Source organism: Miniopterus natalensis, chromosome 10 (assembly GCF_054644295.1).
Source record: "Miniopterus natalensis isolate mMinNat1 chromosome 10, mMinNat1.hap1, whole genome shotgun sequence".
Taxonomy (NCBI): domain Eukaryota; kingdom Metazoa; phylum Chordata; class Mammalia; order Chiroptera; family Miniopteridae; genus Miniopterus; species Miniopterus natalensis.
The window spans coordinates 19,796,071-19,816,737 of NC_142090.1; positions in this window are offsets into that span (position 1 = coordinate 19,796,071).

A 20,667-nucleotide genomic window follows, 5' to 3' on the forward strand; every position below is an offset into this window, starting at 1 on the left:
TTTGATGTTCTTTGGGTATACACTCAGCAGCGGGATTGCTGAAATACGTAGAAGCAGAGAGGAGAATGGTGGTTACCAGGGGTGGGCAGGTGGAGCAGGGGATATGGGAAAAAGTTTGTCAAAGATTACAAAGTTGCAATTATGTAGGATAAATAATCTTAGAGGTCTAATGTACAGCATGATGATTAAAGTTATTAATAATAAAAAAAGTTTTTAACCCAGCATTGGACATTGAATATTTGCTGAAAGAGTAGGTTTCAAATGCTTTCAATCACACACACACACACAAAGGTAACTATGTAAGGAAATGATATGTTAATTAGTTTGGCTGTAGTAATCATTTCACTGTGTATTTATATTTATACATATATATACTCACCATGCTGTACACCTTAAACATATATAATTTTCATTTCAAAACTAAAATATATTAAAAAAAAACACATGAGAGTTTGCAGGCTGTATTGGATTCAATACTCTGACAATAATTTATTCATTTAAAATAATCATCAATATATAATTTGAATAAAAAAAGAACTTTTGAAAAAAGAATTCAGTGGTTTTAGCACGTTTTTTAAGCACATTTGAACAATCCATTTATATTCCATCATTTGAAGTGCTAATCATAAGTTCTTACATCCTTCTACCTGAATCCTTATCAATACTAATTTGGTCAAACTGGAGTTATAATTTAATTAAAGGCTTCACTTTTTATTCTAAAATTCAGACTTTCTAACAATTCAGATTTTCTTTCTTCATTATTTCTGTGTGAGAATAACTTGGCATGTATTTATAATATTAAATACATGTTATTCATCACTTTTACAAAATTATTAGTAGTATTCTTAAGGAAGTCTTCAAAACACAATATTACATAATTTAAACATGAATAGAATGATAATTCTTTTTAAAGAGCATTAAAATCTACCAGTAAAGATTATAGAATCTTATGAATTACTAGCTGTTATGAGACTATAATCAGAAACTCTGGAAATAAAGTAGTTCATAATAAACTGATGTAATACTTTAATAATAGTGGTTGATATTAAATATATTAAGCTATGTACTTTATATTTTAAAATATATTTCAGATAATGTAAAATAAGGAATTTCTTATCACAAATCTTGTCACCTACATAAGCCTAAGATTTTTCTCAAAATATTATTACTAAAATTAATCTCAAAAGTATATTAGCTCTACAAATATAAAACTAAACATTTGAATCACATTTTTATTGCAGTAAGACTACTTAACATAAAATTTGCCCTCTTAACAAATTTTCAAGTGTACAACACAATATTGTTAACTATAAGCACACGTTTCATACAGAACTTAATTATCTTGCATAATTGAAACTTTATATCTATTGAATAGTAACTTCCCATATACTGCATGTCTAATACATACAAACAGAGTAGAATGGTGGTTGTCAGAGGCTGGAGGTGAAGGGAAATGGGGAGTTGAATCACATATTTTTAAGTAGCAATTTGAATCCATTGTAGTCTATTAGTGTCTTTTAACAAAGGAGAGATTGTTTAGATAACAACACATTGGTGATTTCTTTTCAGCTATCATCAGAATCAGAGGAGTCAGGAAATGTAAATGATTGTGAGCCATCAGGGATTATAAGTATAATTAAAACAAAAAAATCAATTTAACTGGTACAGCCACTATGGAAATCAGTATGGAGGCTCCTCAAAAAATTAAGAATAGAGCTAACATATGACCCAGGAACCCCTCTTCTAATTATTTATTCAAAATATTTGAAAACATTTATTTGCAAAGATATACACACCCCTATGTTCACTGCAGCATTATTCATGGTGGCCAAGACATGGCAACAACCGAAGTGTCCTTCAACAGATGATTGGATAAAGATGTGGCACATTTATACAATGTAATACTACTCAGCCATAAGAAAGCATGAAATCCTACCATTTGAGCAAACGTGGATGCACCTTCGAGAATATCATGTTAAGTGAAATAAGTCAGTCAGAAAAAGTTAAGAATCATATGACTTCACTCATGTGGAATATAAAACTGAAAGCAACAACTGAACAAACAAGAAAAACAAACAAATAAAAACACAGACACAGACAACAGTGTGGTGGTTACTAGAGGGAAGGAGGGTGGAGGTAGTAAAAGGTCAAAGGGGTCAAATATATGGTGATGGAAGATGCTTGGCCTGGCCGGCGTGGCTCAGTGGTTGAGCGTCTACCTATGAACCAGAAGGTCAGGGTTTGATTTTGGGTCAGGGCATGTGCCTGGGTTGTGGGCTCGATCTCCAGCAGGGGGTGTGCCAGAGACAGCCAATCAATGACTCTCTCTCTTCATTGATGTTTCTATCTCTCTCTCCCTCTCCCTTCCTCTCTCTGAAATCAATAAAATATATATTTTTTAAAAAATTAAATGCTTGAACAGCACATTTCATTTGGACTGGGCCTAAGAGTTCCAATAAAATGACTATAAAATAATGGTAGTTAAATATGCACATATGAATAGGCAAAAATGCACCTTGGTCTACTATCACAATTACATATGGCAAAGTCACATGTATCTTACACTGAAAGATAAAAAATGAATAGCCATAGTAGCCATACTATTAATAGCCATAGTAGAAGGCACACTGAGTTCAGCTATGTTTCTATTTCACCTGTTTTCTGAAAATTACTCAGTTAATTATTTAAACTGTCAGCATTTATCAATGGTAGCAGCCTATTTGTATTTTCTAAATCCAGAATTTTTTGGTGTGACATGCAGATTATGGTTGTTCTTACAAAACGCAGATGTAGGCTCACTTACTGATTGCTCTATATCTGAATATATATGTTCTAACTCGTGCCTTCCTGCAGTATAAATAAAAAATACAGTTTACCAAAAAAAAATCAATTTAGTTGAGAAAACAGAAAGCAGGCTTTGTGTTATAGCAGAAAATATATTAAAAATAACTTTTTGATAAAATAAAATATATCTAAAATTATTCCATGTAGGCAATATTTATTACTAAATATGTTTAGGTAAATTCTACAAATGCTATAAACCACACAGAGTAAGAAAATTGAATCTGGTGGGGGAGATCAATGGGGGAAAAAAGGGGAACATCAGTAATACTTTCAACAATAAAGATAAATTTTAAAAGAAAAGAAAACTGAATCTGAGAAAAGGCAAACTATATCAACATAACTAGAAGCATGTATTTGTGGGTTTTCCCTATTCCCTTTTGTCATTTTGCAAATTAGTTAATTATTTTCTCATCTCAGCTCTTTCTTGTAATACACTGCCAAATGTAGCCAACAGCAACCGACATATGCTCCTAACACTGTGTTCCAACCTCTTCTTATAAGTCTGCAAATTGATTAGGTGTTGATCTGTATTCCAAATGATCTCAGCAACAATCGTACACCATCTCACCACTACATAGATAGATGCCATGCTTCCCAACATCCAGTCATCATTTATTTGCTCTCCACCAGTCAGACCCTAAACAAATCCTACATATTTAAGTGTTTTCCCCTTATGGCAGCATTCATTTTTATATCAGTCAGGATACTGAGTTAAAATGCAGAACAAACTACTTCAAACTCCTTACTGACTTAAAACACTAAAGGTTAATTTTTCATTCATATCAATTGTCCTTTGCATGTGAGCTGGAGGCCCGGTTCTGAGTCATCCTCATTCTGGAGCTTAGGTTGACCAAGAAGCTATTTCCTAAAATAATGCTGGCCACTGTGGCAAACAGAAGATAAAATATAGCGGATCATATGCTGGCTTAATCCAGAAATGTTTCATTCCAGAAACGGCACAAGTCACTTCTGTTCACATTTCGTTTTCCAAAGCAGTCCATCTGACCATTCTCAACTGCAGAGCAGCCGGGAAGGAGCAGCAGGCATAACTGGTGGCCCGCACTTGTGACTACTACATGCATCATTTGAATCAGAGTTGTGATACAGGTTATGTTTAATTCTCTAACTGAAAATGAAGAGCAGACTCTCTAAGAGAATCTTTGGGCTTAATCTATAACTGTTTACAACTAGTAATGCAGCATCCAGAGTGCGATGTTCTGAAAGGCAGAGCACAGCCAGCGAGCTCCCTTGCACTGAAAGGCACTGAATTTTAAAAACAAATTCATCATTCTATCCACACTTGAATTCCTTTTGCATTCCAGCTAGCCCCATATACCAAGAATTTTAGAAAAAAGTCATTAAAAATATAATTTTTATACTTCACAATGTTTATATAAAATGGCATTATCACACAATATTGTTAATGCCTCAGAAAATAAGAGTGTAAACTACAGTTTTACCTCATTTGATTATATCTGTATGGAAAGATTCCTGACTATATCATGAGATCATTCTCATATAAAAAATTAGTTGCAAAATGAGAGCTTTGTATGTAAAAGCAGAGGCAATGACATGAAGCATAAGGGCACATTCAGGACAAAGGTATTTTGTAGCTTCTATTTTAGGGCCAGTACCATAGGGTCCTAAGGCCTTGCCTGAACCACAGGAGCATGGCCTTTGCTACTAAAGGATAGAGATGGAGAGCTTCGTTTTAGACAGTGTCGGCGCTGGAGTGCTACTGGAAGAGAAAGCTTTATAGCATGAGCCTCTCAATGACATTGTGTTTAGATTTCACTGGGGTTTAATTATTGGACTACATAATGCACCTAACACTGGAAAGTATAAAATGATGAAGAAGGGAAGGAAAGTAATTTAATCACAAATGAAAAAGAGTCGCTATCATCATTAATTTATCTTCTGCATTAAATTATCTACTTTATAGCATCTTTCAAGCCATTTTATAGGATTTCTCATAGGAAGGAGAACTTATTTTGTAAACAACAAGCTGTCAGAATCAAAAAGGAAACAAATTCTATGAGCAGTAACAAACCTAAGATCACCACAGAGCGCAAGACATTAAAAATCCATGATTCTATAAAGCTTGTAAGAGACAGAGAAGGTAACAAATGAACTAATGATGAGAACCTGTAGTGAGCTATAACTCCTGTAATGATGCCTCAGAGACCCCCTAATAAATGCTTAATTTGTTTCTTGGCAGGAAGAAATGCCTGGCAAGGGCTAAGGTGATATGGTCAAAGCAATATGAACAAAAAAATTGCTTTTTGATGGCTACATAATGAAGTTTGCATGACTTTAAAAGGGTCAGTGTTTAACAGAATTATTTTCAAAGCCAATCTCACCTCTTCTTCCACAGTGCATGGATAAGAGCCCAAGTGCCCTGCAAGAGGCTTCCTTTGTCAGAGAATCTCAATTAATCAGCTTTATACACACTTCTTATCTTTTCTGATCAATCTCATTAAACAGCAATGCAAATCCTATATAGCTGTATCTAAACCAACTTTTGGTTTTTATCCTGTGCCTCTAACTTTTGACTTTGTCACTTTGAAGTGTCTTTTTTGGCCCAAGAGCCCATAGTTGCCTCTCTGACACTAGTTTCTCTGTACTTCAAGTTCTATGGATACAGGACCATCCACCCTACCTACTCTCACTAACTCTGGCTTCTGGGCTTCAGCTCATGTCAGAATTACTCTTATTCCTGAGAAAGACATTCAAGCCAGGAGGTAAGGAAAGTCACGCTGATTCAGTCAGTACCTGCTGCTAATGAAATGATGAAACAGAAAGAATACATTGTAGACATGGTGACTTCAGGCTTCCATGCAGGGAACAGGATGACTGATGTGGGAATTCAATAACCTAGACAAGCAATTCCAGAGCACCAAAATCTAATATGGAAATCAGCAAGATTGTCCACAAGATTTACAGAGTCAAGAGATAAACTTGGGAAAAGTCATTAATTATAGCTCTGTCAGAGGAAGACCATAGATAAAGCAAAAGAAAGGGGAAAAGATGAGAAATAGTTATAAAGCAATTTATAATTAATTCAAAGATGGAAGGGTCATGAAACACTCAACCAGGGGTTATGACTAAGTTTCACTTTTTAACTGAATCAATAGCATGACATTCCCAAAGGAACCATAACAAAGACCAAAATGTAATTCATCTTCGTTGAAAGTCCAATATAATCTTAAGCCCATAACCATTCAAATGTATTTAAGCATCATGCCCCCCCAAAAAAGCTTAATATTATCTTTATCTAGGTAATGAGATTTTTAGTTAAATAAGAAAATATTATAATGGGAAGATAAATACTTCAGTATTGGCGTGTTTCCTAACATCTTCCAGGAAATAAAACATTCAACCTCAATGGCAATCCCAAATATTTATCAACTGTTTATAGGGATGGGTCTCTTTTTTTTCTCTTTTAATCTGAGAGTATGGTTCAATCATTTATAATAAGTGATTGATTATCAAAAAAAAAATCATAATCATTTAATTTGTCCCTAAAAACTTACCTAAGTGAAGGACAGAAAAACAATTCTACTCTGCCTGAGTTTTTACAATGGCACCAGAAAACCCTAAAAGTTGAGGACAAGCAATAAAAGACAAAAGAATTTGACCTCTGTCCTTCTGTGAATTAACTGTATCTAGTACAATAAAAATGGATGATGAAGGTCATAGCATAGACTATAGAGTATAGAGACTTTCAACACAATGTTATTTATTTTATTTCTTCAACTACCATGGTATTGGTAATGATTTGTGAGAAAGAAATATATGCTATCAGTTAAAACTGTAAGCTCTAACCACTTATTAGGCATTGCATTGTGTCGCAATTTATCTTTGACTGTACTTTTCAAAATTTATACTAAACAGCCATATATTATAATCATTTGGGAGTAAAAGACAAGTATTTTAGTGTGTCATATTTTTAAAAAACCTTTTGTTTTCAAATAATTTCAAAGAATTGCAAAGATAGTAAGGTAATTTCAGTAAACCCTCCACTTATCTATCTCTAATGTTAACATTTTATGTAACTACGGTACATATATTTTCAAATTATCCCCATATGCAAGTAAATACATAGTAAAAAAGAGCTTATAAACATTGGCATACTGAGTGTAAATGCAGCAGCCTGCCTGGAGGCTTTAAAAATGAATCTTCTAGACTAAGGAACAGATTATGTGAGTGAAATTTCATTAACAAGAAAAAGCATTTTAGGACCCTTTAAGGCTTTCAGTAGTGTATAAAAAGTTATTTAGAAACTAGGAGCCACTTCCGAATCTCATTTACCTAACTGATGAGAGATAAATGAGCTAAACACGTAAAGCACAGCCTTGAGGTATTTTTTTGCACATGAACCACAGTCTAGCTCCACCAAAAGACAAGAGAATCATTAACTTTCTGCTCCCACAGTGCCAGCAGCAGTCACTAACCTTTCCTACCACAAATAATTTCAGAAATAATATAAAGTAATTATAAATCACGATTTTCATTACAGACAGTACATTTTGTAAATCTAAGCCAGAAATCCTATAAATGTTAATACTTCATTATGTGTAAACAGGATATTATTATTTGTTTAAAATGTCATTAAAACTCACTGTGGTAGTGTGAAAATGATTCATTCTGCCTCCCAGGAGGTCTTTTCTATGAAATGAGCTGAGGCACAAATATTCCGTGGATTGCTTTAAAGACAGATGAAAATTTCACTTGCTGAGAAGGGTGAACATTGCCACCATGGAGGCAACGTGAACGCCAGAGTTGACGTTATTGCCAAGGCTAGAATCTCCCTCACTGGTGCAAAAGCTGGAGAAAAATGTCTACAGTTACAACGAGATAGAAGTGATATTAATTAGAAAATATGAAGAGGAGACAAGAAGGCGGCGCAGGCAGCAGCTGCGCCCTCCGCCTCCGGCAACCACATCAGAATCAACTAAAACACAGGACCACCGTCGCTCGGAGCCTCCCGAGACCCGGCTGCACAGAAGCCCCGCAGCCACGGGGCTGAGGCAGCACCGAGACCGGGAGGAGGGGCGGAGACGCGGGCGGATGGGGCTGGATCAGAGACGCGGCCGCGGGCCACACCCGGTGCAGCGGGGTAAACCCGGGAGGGAATCTCGGGGTGGGGGTTTCCCGGAGGAGCGAGGGGTCCCAGCCCCACAGCAGACCCCCAGCCCAGGGCTCCAGGCCAGGAAGAGACGTCCCCACAACTCCGGGCTGTGAAACCAGCGGGGACTGTCCCTGAGGGTCGGGGAGGCTGCAGGAGCCCCAGCAGCTCTTCCTAAAGGGCCCGGCACGGACTCACTCGGACGCTCCCTCTGAGCCCAGCGCCGGGAGCAGCCGGAAAGGACCCGGGACACTCGGGGGGGAACTAACCTGCCTGAGATCCGGGCGAGAGGCGGAGGGCGGCTTCCTCCCGGGCAGAAGGGCTGGCGGAGGCCATGGCTCCTGTGGCGAGTCCTCCCCGCACAGCCGGCAGGCAGGCGCCATGTTTGAGTCGCCAGCACCTGACTCTCACCTTTGGCCCCGCCCTGTGATTCCCAGAGGCCCCGCCCCTCCCCACCTGCAGCTCATCCGGGCCATTTCCAGGGGCTTTTCTGTGCAAGTGGCCTCTCGAGCCTCATGCTTAGGACTTTCCTAAAATCTCTCAAACAAGCAGCAGCGGGCCCCATACGGCTTGATAAGTGGCCCCAGGCCTGGCACTAGCGGCAGCCTGCATTGGCTCATAGCTTGGCCTCTCCTGGGCTCCTCCAAGCCCAGCACAAGTAGCAGCCAACTACGGTTTGCTGTGTAGCTCATGCTGGGTGGCCCTGGGCAAGGCACTGGCAGAGGCTGACTTTGCGCCTCCCAGGAGGCCCCAGAGACAGTGCACCTGGTGGTCAGACTCGACCGCACTAAATTACAACCCTACCACATCCACGAGTGACACTCAAGGGGCGCACTTGGTGAGCACCAAAGCTCCACTGAAGTAAATCCTGCTCCATAAAGGTGTCTCCAGCACAGCAGCTCTTGGCTGTAGCTGCAGCGGGTCCTCACAGCCGATTGGCCTGGGGGTCAGTTCCTCCCAGGGATGCCAACAGCAACCAAGGCTCAACTACAACAGGACAGTGCACACAGCCCACACAGGGGAGCACCTAGAAGGCCCAGCTCAGGGGACTGGGGAGGCTGAGCCACTGGACCCTGCAGGACACCTACTACACAAAGCCACTCTACAAATTCCAGGAGACATAGCAGCTCTACCTAATACATAGAAACAAACACCAGGAAGCAGCCAAAATGTGGAGGCAAAGAAACGTCACAAAGGAAAGAACAGAAGAAATCTCTGGAAGAGGAACTAAATGAAATAGATCCAAGCAAGCTAACAGATACAGAGTTCAGGGTAATGGTTATAAGGATGCTTAAGGATATTAGTAAGACTATTAAGAAAACAAGTGAGACCATTGATGACATAATAAAGTACCAATTTGAAATGAAGGCTACACGAACTGAAATAAAGAATAATTTACAGGGAATCAACAGTATAGCAGAGAACACTGAGAATCAAATCAGCAATTTGGAACATGAAGAAACAAAAAGCACCCAACCAGAAGAGCAAAAAGAAAAAAGAATCCAGAAATATGAAGATAGCATAAGGAGCCTCTGGGAAAACTTCAAGAGGCCCAACATTCATATTATTGGGGTGCCAGAAGGGGAAGAAGAGACCAAGAAATTGAAAGCCTATTTGAAAAAATAATGACAGAAAACTTCCCCTACCTGGGGAAAGAAATCAACTTACACCCAGTCGGGTGTGGCTCAGCGGTTGAGCGTCGACCTAGGATCCAGGTGATCAGGGTTTGATTCCCAGTCAGGGCACATGCCCGGGTTGCGGGCTGCAGCCAATCAATGACTCATCATTGATGTTTCTCTCTCTCTCTCTCCTTCTCCTTTCCTCTCTCTGAAGTCAATAACGATATATTTTTTTAAAAAAAAGAAAAAGAAATCGACTTACAAGTCCAGGAAGCACAGAGGGTCCCAAACAAAAGGAACCCAAAGAGGCCCACAGCAAGACACGTCATAATTAAAATGCCAAAGGTTAAAGACGAAGAGAGAATCTTAAAAGCAGCAAGAGAAAAGCAATTAGTTACCTACAAGGGAGCACCCATACGACTGTCAGCTAATTTATCAACAGAAACTTTGCAAAACAGAAGGGAGTGGCAAGAAATATTCCAATTGATGAAAAACATGGAACTACAACCAAGATTACTCTACCCAGCAAAGTTATCATTTAGAATTGAAGGTCAGATAAAGAGCTTCTCAGACAAGGAAAAGCTAAAGGAGTTCATCACCACCAGACCAGCACTACACGAAATGTTGAAGGGTCTTCTTTAACAAGAAGCTAATGAAGAGAATCTGATTAACTAAATGCATCCAGAGACATTGACACATGTAACAGATGATCATATTTCAGAGGAAAGAGGGAAGGGGGGTGGAGGGTGGGAAGAGATTAACCAAGGAAGTTATATGCATGTATGCATAGCCCATGGATACAGTAAGTAACAGGGTGGGGGACTGGGGAGTGGGTGGGAGCAAGGTGGAGGGGTCCATTGGGGTGTAAAATGGGACACCTGTAATACTTTCAACAATAAAGATAAATTTAAAAATATATATGATAATCTTTTATAATACTAGGAACATGGGCCGTATGGTAAGCTTGTGATAGCTCTGTAACAGGCTCACAAACTGTCTTACAAATGGCTGTACTGTTTTTCATTTTCAGCATTAATATGAGTCCTTGTTTTTTACATCCTCAACAGCAATTATTATTGCATACTTTTTAAAAAATTTAGCTACTCAAATAGGTGTATAGGGCCATCTTGTTGTTGTTGCTTTTAATTTGTAACTCCCTAATGACTATGAGAGTGAGTGTTTTTTCATATGCCTATTTGCTATCAGTATGTCTTCTTTAATGAAGTATCTCTTTCAGTCTTTTGCTCTTTTCCTAAAATGGTTTGTTCCTTTTCTTAGTGTTGAGTTTTAAGAGTTCTTTGTATATTTTAGATACAAATCTTTTATCAAATATATGTTTGTAAATACATATAAAAAAATTTTGAAATTGGGTAGTGTGAGTTGTCTAACTTTTTCTTCTTCAGTATTTTGTTGGCTCTTCTAGGTCTACTGCCTTTCCGTATAAACTTTAGAATCAGTTTGCTAAATAGCTTGCTGGTACTTTTCGGTTGAGAATGCATTCAATCTATGGAGTAAATTGTGAAGAATTGACATTTTAACAATATTGAATCTTCCAATCCATGAACATAGACTCTCTCTCCACTTATTTAGATCTGTGACTTTTTTTTTTTAACAACTGTTTTTTGGGTTTTTTTTGGTTTTTGCCATTTAGATCCTGTCCATATTTTCTTAGATTTATATATAAGTATTTGCTTTTTGTGTTATTATAAATAATGTTTCTCTAACTTCAAATTCCTATTGTTCACTGCTGGTGTATAGAAAAGTAATTGCCTTTTCATTGTTAACTTTGTATCTTGCAAACCTGATGTGCTCAATTATTAGTCCAAAAAATTTGGGGGCCAATTTTTGGAATTTTATAAATAACTACTCATGTTATCTGCAAATAAAGATGGTTTTGTTTCTCCTTTTTCCAATTTCCATGCCTTTTATAGCTTTTCTTATTGCACTAACAAGAACATTCAAGATGATGCTGAATAGGAGTGGTGAGAGAAGACAGTCTTTCCTTTTGGCCTTAGGGAAAAAGTGTTCACTCTTTCACAATTAAAATAACATTAGCTATTGGTCTTTGGCATATTTGTTATCATGTTGAGGAATTTCCCCTCTATTCCTAGTTTGCTGATTTTTTTTTTATCATGGATAGGTATTGGACGTTAAATGCTTTTTCTGCTTCAATTGATATGGTCATAAAAATTTTCTTCTTTAGCACATTTTCTAAATGTAATGGATTACATCTTTTTTTTTTTTTTTTTAATATATCTTTATTGACTTCAGAGAGAGGACAGGAGAGGGGGAGAGAGAGAGAGAAAAAAACATCAATGATGAGAGAGTCATTGATCGGCTGCCTCCTGCACACCCCCTACTGGGGATGGAGCCCTCAGCCTGCATACGTGTACTGACAGGAATCAAATTGTGATCTCCTGGATCATAGGTTGATGCTCAACCACTGAGCCCTGCCAGCCACACTGGATTACATCTTTGAATGTTGAATCAGCCTTGAGTACTTGGCATAACGCTTTTAATACATTATGGAAGTTGATTTGCTAATATTTGTCAGAAACTTTTACATCTATGTTTATGAGAGGTTGCTCAATAATCTTTGTTTTTTATAATGTCTTATCTGGTTTTGGTATTATGGTAATGCTGGCCTTATTCAATGTGTTAAGAATTGCTTCCTCTGCTATAATTTTCTGGAAGAGATTATGAAAATGAGGAATTATTTCTTTCTTAAACCTTGGTAGAATTCAACAATGAAACTATCTGGGCCTGGTACATTCTTTTTTGAATGGTTATTAATCATTGATCAAATTTCTGTTATAAAAATAGAGCTATTTAGGTTATCTATTTCTCCCTTGGTCAGTTTTGATAGATTATCTTTCAAGCAATCATTCCCTTTCAGTAAAGTATCAGACCTGTGGGTATAGAATTGTTGGTAGTATTAATTTATTACCTTTTCAATGTCTATGGGATCAGTATGGATGACTGCTCTTTCATTCCTAATATTGGCAATTTATATTTTATTTTTTCTTGGTTAGTCCAGCTACTGGTTTATTAATTGTATTTATCCATTAAAAGATCCAGATTGCTTTTGTTGATTTTACCTATTTTCCTGACATGACTTGTAACCTTTTGTTGAAAGCAAGACATGTTATATAAGATAGCAGGAATATTTTATGGCTTTAGCTGCTTCTGGCTCTGATAAGCAGAGCTCACTGTGACTATCAAGATAGACAGACCCATCTCTGTAGATTTGGGGATGGTGGTTTGCTCTGAAACCTCAGTCCCCTGATGGGTCCAAGAAAAGTCATTGGTTTTCAGTTTTTCAAGTTTTCTTATTGTAAGGACAGGGGTGATGACATCCACGCTCTTTTCATGTTGAAGCTGAAAAAGTGCCTGCTTTTTTAATAAAAAAAATTCTTAGAAAATTTGTTATATGATATCTGAGGTAGATCTATAATTATTTCAGAAATAATACTCTTCATTTATTAATAGAGACATTAACAATATACATTGATCAATGTTGAGATCCTTCCTTGATGAAATATGTCTGTGTAAATAAAGGAGGCTAATAACTGGAAAGTCTGACTATATCAGTGACTGGTCCATACTAGAAAATCAATAGCTTTGTTATTTTTAATGACATTATTTTGAATTATTAACAAAAAGGTAAAAAGTAGCACCAAAATCATTATCTTATCAAAATTGATAAGTAGAACTTTATTAAAATAAATTTCTGCAAATAATGCTATAAAAGAATGAAAAAAACAAGCCATATGCTGGGAGAAGATATTTGCAAAACATGCACCTGATAAAGAACTCACATTTAAAATATACAGAGAACTTCTAATATTAAACAGTAAAAAAAAACAACAAAAAACCAACAATTAAAATATGGACAAAAGATCTATAAAGGCAGCTCAGCAAAAAGATATACAGATGGCAAATAAGTATATTAAAGTATTTTCAATATCATATGAAAATTAAAATAATGAGACACCACTAAATACCTAATAAAATAGCTAAAACCCAAAACAGTGACAAAACCAAATTCTGGTGAAGGTGTGGAACAAGAAGAATGCTCATCCACTAGAGGTGGGAATCCATGGTGGTACAGTCACTCGGGAAGACAATTTGGTAGTTTCTTACAAAGCTATACATAATCTTACTGTACAATATAACAATCTCACTCCTATGTGTTTACCTAAATCAGCTAAAACATCTTTCTTTATGGTTTATATTTTATTCAATAGGTCTCCCTATTACTCCAGACACTCTAAAAGGCCATGGCCCTGGGGGCTAATAATTACTTGGATGATTCCTGATGGTTTTCATAATTAAATAGCACTGCCTTCCTTCAGATACCCTGGTACTAGCTTCTTATATGTCTAGTGAGTTTACAGCCTGGTAAATTTTTTTTAAGAATTTTTATTGATTTTTAGAGAGAGAGAAAAGGAGAGGGAGAGAGAGAGAAATATCAATATGAGAGTGAAACATCCACTGACTGCCTCCTGCACGCCCCCTACCAGTGATCAAGCCAGAAACCTAGGCATGAGTCCTGACTGGCAATGGAACCAGTGACCTTTTTAGTGCCCGGGATGATGCCCAACCAACTGAGCCACACCGGCCAGGGCAGCCTGATAAATTTTTATAAGCAATTCTCTGTCTTGTTTTTGGATTATGTTACCAACTTCTCACTATTTCTCTTACCTTTCCTTTTCTGAGCATCTCTATTCCTAAATCATAATGCAAGGGATACAGTGATAATCCTTGACTATCAGATGCATTTATATTAAGGCATTAAAAAGCTATGATGATTTAAGCAGCAGGTAACAGAAAACTCAAATCAAATTTCTTAACTAAGTCAGAATATGTTCCTTCATAGTCAAGAGGTAATAAGTCAGAATTTCCAGGTTTGGCTAATTCAGTTGATCAACAATATCAAGGATCCAGTTTTCTTTTCCCTTTCATTCTGTCACCCTCGGGGTGCTTTAAAAATTAGCACCACTTCAAGAGAAGATATCTGGTAGAAGAAAATGCACTTTTGTTACATGTATGATTCCTTTCCCAGTGGCCCCCAGCAAATATTGCCCCATACCTTATTGGCCATAACCAAGTCACTTGGAAACCATGTTTATTCTTAAACCGAGTCAGAGAATGGGAAAACTGAAATTAACTTAGACAAAACAGAATTTACTCTGAATATGGAATGGAGGGTTGGAGGCATCAACAAAATTGGTATTTCAACAGTGTTCCAGTTACTATTGCTATATAACAAGCCATACCAAAATTTACTTGTTTAAAAAAACCACACTTTAAAAAAATCTCTAACACTTACTGCAGGTCAGAAATTTGGGGTCAACTGGATACTTCTGTCTCAGAATATATCATGTGATTGTAGTCAGGCAATTTAAAAACTAGAACAACCAATGACTAAATTCACTGGAAGCTAAACAGGCATCTCTCTCCATGTAACCTCAGGGCCTCTGCCTGTGGTTTTTGCACATTGGCTGCTTGGGGCTTCCTCACAGCATGTGAGCCTAGGCAGCTAGAACGCTCACATCCAAGCCTAGGGCTCAAAAGGTGAGGGACTCAGCCAACAAGACTGATTCTGCACCCTTTTAAGGCCGCCTTTAAATTAATACAACACAGTTTTGCCACACTCTCCTGGATATATGAAAGTCACAAGCCTGACCAGAATTAGGAGGAGGGGAACTAACCTACACCTTTTGATATGAGAGTGGCAAGGTTCTAGAAAAACACAAGAGGTGAGAAATACTGTGTAGCCATCTTTGGAAAATACCATCTGTCACAGACAAAATATGAGCAGGAGAAACCCCTGTTGGGTGTTCTGTCACAGGAATTATTCTGCTCTCCCTATGTGAATGAGTTTGGGCTAAAATTCAGGATCAGTGATAAACTCCTGGGTTGAAAGATATTGTGTATATTTGTTGAGGGAGAGAGAAGAGTAAAGGGGAAGCGGCAGAGAAAGAACAAGGCAGTTTCAGAAATGGTAATGGAAGCTATGAAGATGCCAAGTAACTAATTCCTTTTTTTTTCTTCATATTGTTGCCAGTGGTTAGCCCCTTTATGAGCCACTATCAGCACTTGTCAAATGTTTATGACCAAGCCTCTGGAGTGCCACAGATTCAATAGCCTCTCACTACTCACTGTCTGTGCTCAAGTGCTTGGCCCATTGGAGCTTCTTTCCAACATTTCCATCCGTGGAGCACTGCCCGGAGCTGAGCTGTGCGAGCCTGTAGAGAGTTTCTTCTCCATGTTCTCATAGTGGTAACCTCAGCCCTGAGTACCATTTAAAAAATGAGCTCATATAGTTAAAAATGAGATGTGGCTTGGTCATATTATAAAGGACTTACATACTATCCTTTTCTGGCCAAGATTTTACAAGTGTTAAAGTAGGCAGCTTTGTGCCAAGTCTGTGGGAAAGGTGAGTCAAAGAGTAAGAGATATTACAGGAAGGCTCGGTGACTTGAAATAATTTAACCAATTTGGAAAGGAAATCTGAACGTCAGGGTTGCGGAGAAGAGGGGAAGCATTTTGTAGTTAATGTGGGCAGAGTCTATGAGTGACCTGGGAGCTAAGTGATATGGTGCTGAAGGAAGGCATAGCAAGGAGAGTGAGTTTTCCAGTTGGGGTGTTTCCACTAATAGTAATGCCACTGAATTCATTTAAATGGTGATGGACTGAGATTTGACTTGGGGTAGTGAACACACAATACAGTGTACAGATGATGTGCTGTGGAACTGTGCGCCTGAAACCTATATAATTTTGTTAACCAGTGTCACCCAAAAAAATCAATAAAAATACATTTTTAAAAAATAGGAAATATGGGTAGCATTAGAGATTAATTTAATTTGGCCTTTTATATTTTGCTTATTTGAGAATGTCCATCAGTGTTAATAAAACTTGCAAAGGTGATAGTATCACCCACAAAGTATGTCTAATGGGATAAGAGTCAAAGATGGAATCATGGGACTTACCAATAGGTAATAATAAGGCAGGAAAAGAGCCAGAGGAGGATAATAGCTGAAAGAGGGAAATAGAAATAATGTACTATAGAGAAAGGAGAAGAGCACTATCAATATTATTATGCTATAGAGTAGTCAAATTAAATAGACAACCGTCACTGGATTTGATGATTACAAGTGCATTTTTCATCTTTCTAAAATAAAAAATCAGAACAAAGTGAGTTTAGTAGCAAATGACATAAAAGAATGTGTCTGTAGACTCTAACAAAGTTTGTAGAAGGGAGAAGATAAGCACCTGCTTGCAAGGATGAAGCACTGATGAAGTGTGTGTGATAATGCATTTTGAGGACGTGTTTGTAAACTGAAGGTAAGAACTATATTGTTGGAGCAGGTGGAAAAGGTGAGACTGAACTGAAGAAGGGTCAGCTCCTCCTCTGAGGGAGTAATAAAGATTGCTGGAGGGGAAAGCAGGCGGGCCGTGAATGGTTTGATGAGTGTGATCGACATGGAGGGCTTGAGAAACTTGAAGGGAATGTAACATACCCACTGGGCGATATATACTTGAAACAAACACTAAGCCTCACGTGACTGGTCCAAGCATGGAGCTCAACTGAAAGAAATAGATTCTAGGAACTGAAAGTAATGAGATCTCTCTTTACTGTCACCTTTCAAATAATTCCAAAGGGTAAGAAATATTCTCACTACTCTGAAAATCTTTAAAATGTTTTCATTTCTGTCATTATCAATATCCTACCATTGAACGACAACTGATTCCCTCAAAATGTCCCTCCTCACTGTGACTCTTAACCCCTACTTTTTTTCTTTTGGGTCACTATTCATCCTAATCTCTTTTAAGTAGATAAAGCCCTTTGCAGAGATACTCAATTTATGTATCTTTCTCTCTACTTGTTGTCCTAAATTCATAATGCTCTATTCAAGGGTACTCTATTTTTTATCTTAAAACTGCATCACAAAAACCTAAAGAAACAGCAAACACAAAGGGAATACTACTAACCAGATGTGGGTGGGGTGGAGAATCTCAATAGAGAACAATCACAATCTTCTTGAGCATCCTGGAAGGAAGAAGACTGAAAATACTAAAATGTGGGTGTTTTTACCTCATCACAGGTGAGAAAGGAAACCAGCATTGCAAATAACCTTTTCATAATTTTCTGCTAGAGTTGCTAAAATATTGATGATTCTCCAAGGTAATTCAAAGACTATATTGTTCATAATGTGAGTACATCTGTTCTCAGAATTGTTACTAAAGTATCATATCTCATTAAATTCTCATGTATCGCCTCATAAGTCCAACCACTTACCATCAGTATATGTGAATGTTGGAGTTTTTGACCTTATAAGGATGGTTATAAAATTATATTATTCTTTATAGTAATAATAGCTTCTTTTTTTGTTGTTGTTCAAAATATTACAGATGTCTCTTTTTCTCCCCACTGACCCATTTCATCCTGTCCTACCCCCCTCCCCAGTCCCTATCCACACCATTGTCTGTGTCCTTGGGTTGTGCATATACACATATAAGTTATTTGGTTACTCTCTCCCCCTCCACCCTCCCGCCTCCCTCCATCCCTCTGAGATTCATCAATCTGATCCATGTTTCCATGTCACTGAATCTATTTTGTTCATCAGTTTATTAAGTTCTTTAACAATAGCTTCTTAAGTGTGTAATGTGTGCCAGACTCTTATGAACATTTACTCTTCACAGCAGCCCTATGTAGTATGTACTACTTTTATTACTTTTTACAGCTGAGAAAATAAAACCATGAAGATAAATAAGAAGAAATGGACACCAAGCACAATCTATCTAGATTGACGATATGAGTGTGATAGGCAGAATAGTACCCCCTGCCGAAAGATGCTCTTGTCTTAATGCCCAGAACGTGTGACTATATCAGCTTTCATGTTAAAAGAAACTTTGCACATGTGATTAAGTTTAAGAGTCTTGATATGGGGAGATAATTCTGAATTTTCCAGGTGAGCTCAATGTAATCACAAGAGTCCTTATAAGAAGGTGAGAAGAGAGTGAGAGTCACAGAAGGAGAAGTGGTTATTGAAGCAGAGAGAGAAATACAACCAGAAACTAAGAAATGTGGGCATCCCCTAGAAGCTAGAAAGGGCAAGGTATGGGCTCTTCTCTAGAGTCTCTAGAAAAAATGCAGCTCTGCTGACAACACTTTGATTCTAGCCCTTGAGATGCATTTCATATAGCTGACCTCTAGAACTATAACATAATAAACTTGTGTTGTTTTAAGCCACTAAGTTATTAGTAATTTGTTATAGCAGCAAATTAGAAAACTAATACCAGAAAACACCTGAGGAGTACTGTCAAGAGTGACGTCTTTGAGTAGCTGTGAGGGAATGGGTAACAGGATGCTTTTTTTTACTTTTTTTGGGGGGGAGAGATTTTTTCTTATATTTGATTCTTATTAATTATTAATTTAAATATTAGGAGCTCAATAAATATTTGGTGGATTTCAAAGGGCTAAAAGTATCCCCCAAATAATAGACCTCTATACTGTGAAAAACAACTAAGTGTCTAACTTCTACACTCATGTTAATTCACCTATCCTGTCCTTTTGAAAGTTTTGTTTCTACAAACATGATCTACAGAAAGACTGAAGGAATGTTTGTAAAACTGGGGGGGGGGGGGGAGATGCAAGTAAGTAGCAAAAAAGAGAGAAGGACATCATCCACATGAGGAGATAACAAGTGAGTTCTAAAGGGTATAGTGCTGAGAACAGCAAGTGGAGGGAAGGCCAGCCAGCCTGTTATTGGTCTTATGTGTAGGACTGTTTCTGGTCAGTATGTGGAACCAAAAGAAAGTGCTAGTATCTAGTGTCTTTGGAGCAAAGTGAATGAGGTTGCTGCTAGAGATTCTGCTGGTGCTTCTTGACTATGGAAAGACCGTTGAGAGAAGGAACCTGCAAATGGCCCTTGTATACATGAGGAGAGACAATATTTTGTGGCCCCCCTATGATAGCAACCATGCCAACCAAATTATGGTGACCCTTCCCACCTAACTGGGTGATGCATCATAACAAGTAAAGATAACTTTTGATACAGATAATGGGTCTCACTAGAAGCAGCCACCAAGGAATTTTGCTCTTCCCTTTTTTCTGTGGTTGATTCCTGGATGGTTGAACTAAGTCCCAATACATGTCAACTTTCTTCTCTTCTCCTTCTAAGGTATAAAGAGATATTTATTATATGTTTGTATAGTCACACAAGTTACAAATTTTTTCTCTTTCCCTTTTTTTCCACGAGAAGTTAGGATGATCTTTGTAAAATACAAAACTCATCATGATATTTCTGTGCTGAAAGCACTTTACAGGCTTCTGATTGCCCTCAAGCTAGACTGCTTAATACAGAGTTCTCATTATGTCGCTTCTGCCTATATCTCCAGCATCGGAAGTCCCCTCACACATTATGCACTAGTAACATGGAATAACTTCTATTTCTCCTAAAGTTCAATATTCTCTTACCTCAGGGCCTTTGCACATACAGTGTTTCTCTCTATTTGGGATTCTCAGCCTCTCCCACCCCCCAGGTTTCAAGCCTCATATATTTTATAAACTTAATGTGGCTGATTTTCATATATTTCAGGTCTCAGCTGAGAAGTTATTTCTTCCTGAAGATCTTCTCTGACCCACCACAAAGAAAAAAGTAGTGTGTCTCCTACCGTCCTGCAGCACTCGGCACTCTCTCATCATTGTGTTCTATTCCACATTTTGGAAGTGCAGAAAATATAAGTAACAAAATTGCTCTTGAGAGAGCACTATTTTGGAACAAATAAATGCATTGATAAGTTACGCAGAGTGATTCCCAGGAAATTAAAATGATTAGTACTCTGTTATACAGGAGTCTATGACCCAAAAAAATTGTTTTTCAGAGGGAGAAGAGAGAAAAATGTAAGGAACAAGAGAGGAACCAAAGAGGGAATGCAGTTATGCACCCCAACTGTCAGATATTTACATGCCTGTGCCTTAACATGTCTACAATAATTATCTCTGGATAAAGCCATTATTGGTAATTTATATCCTCTTATTTCTTCTCTATGTTTTAAAAAGATATC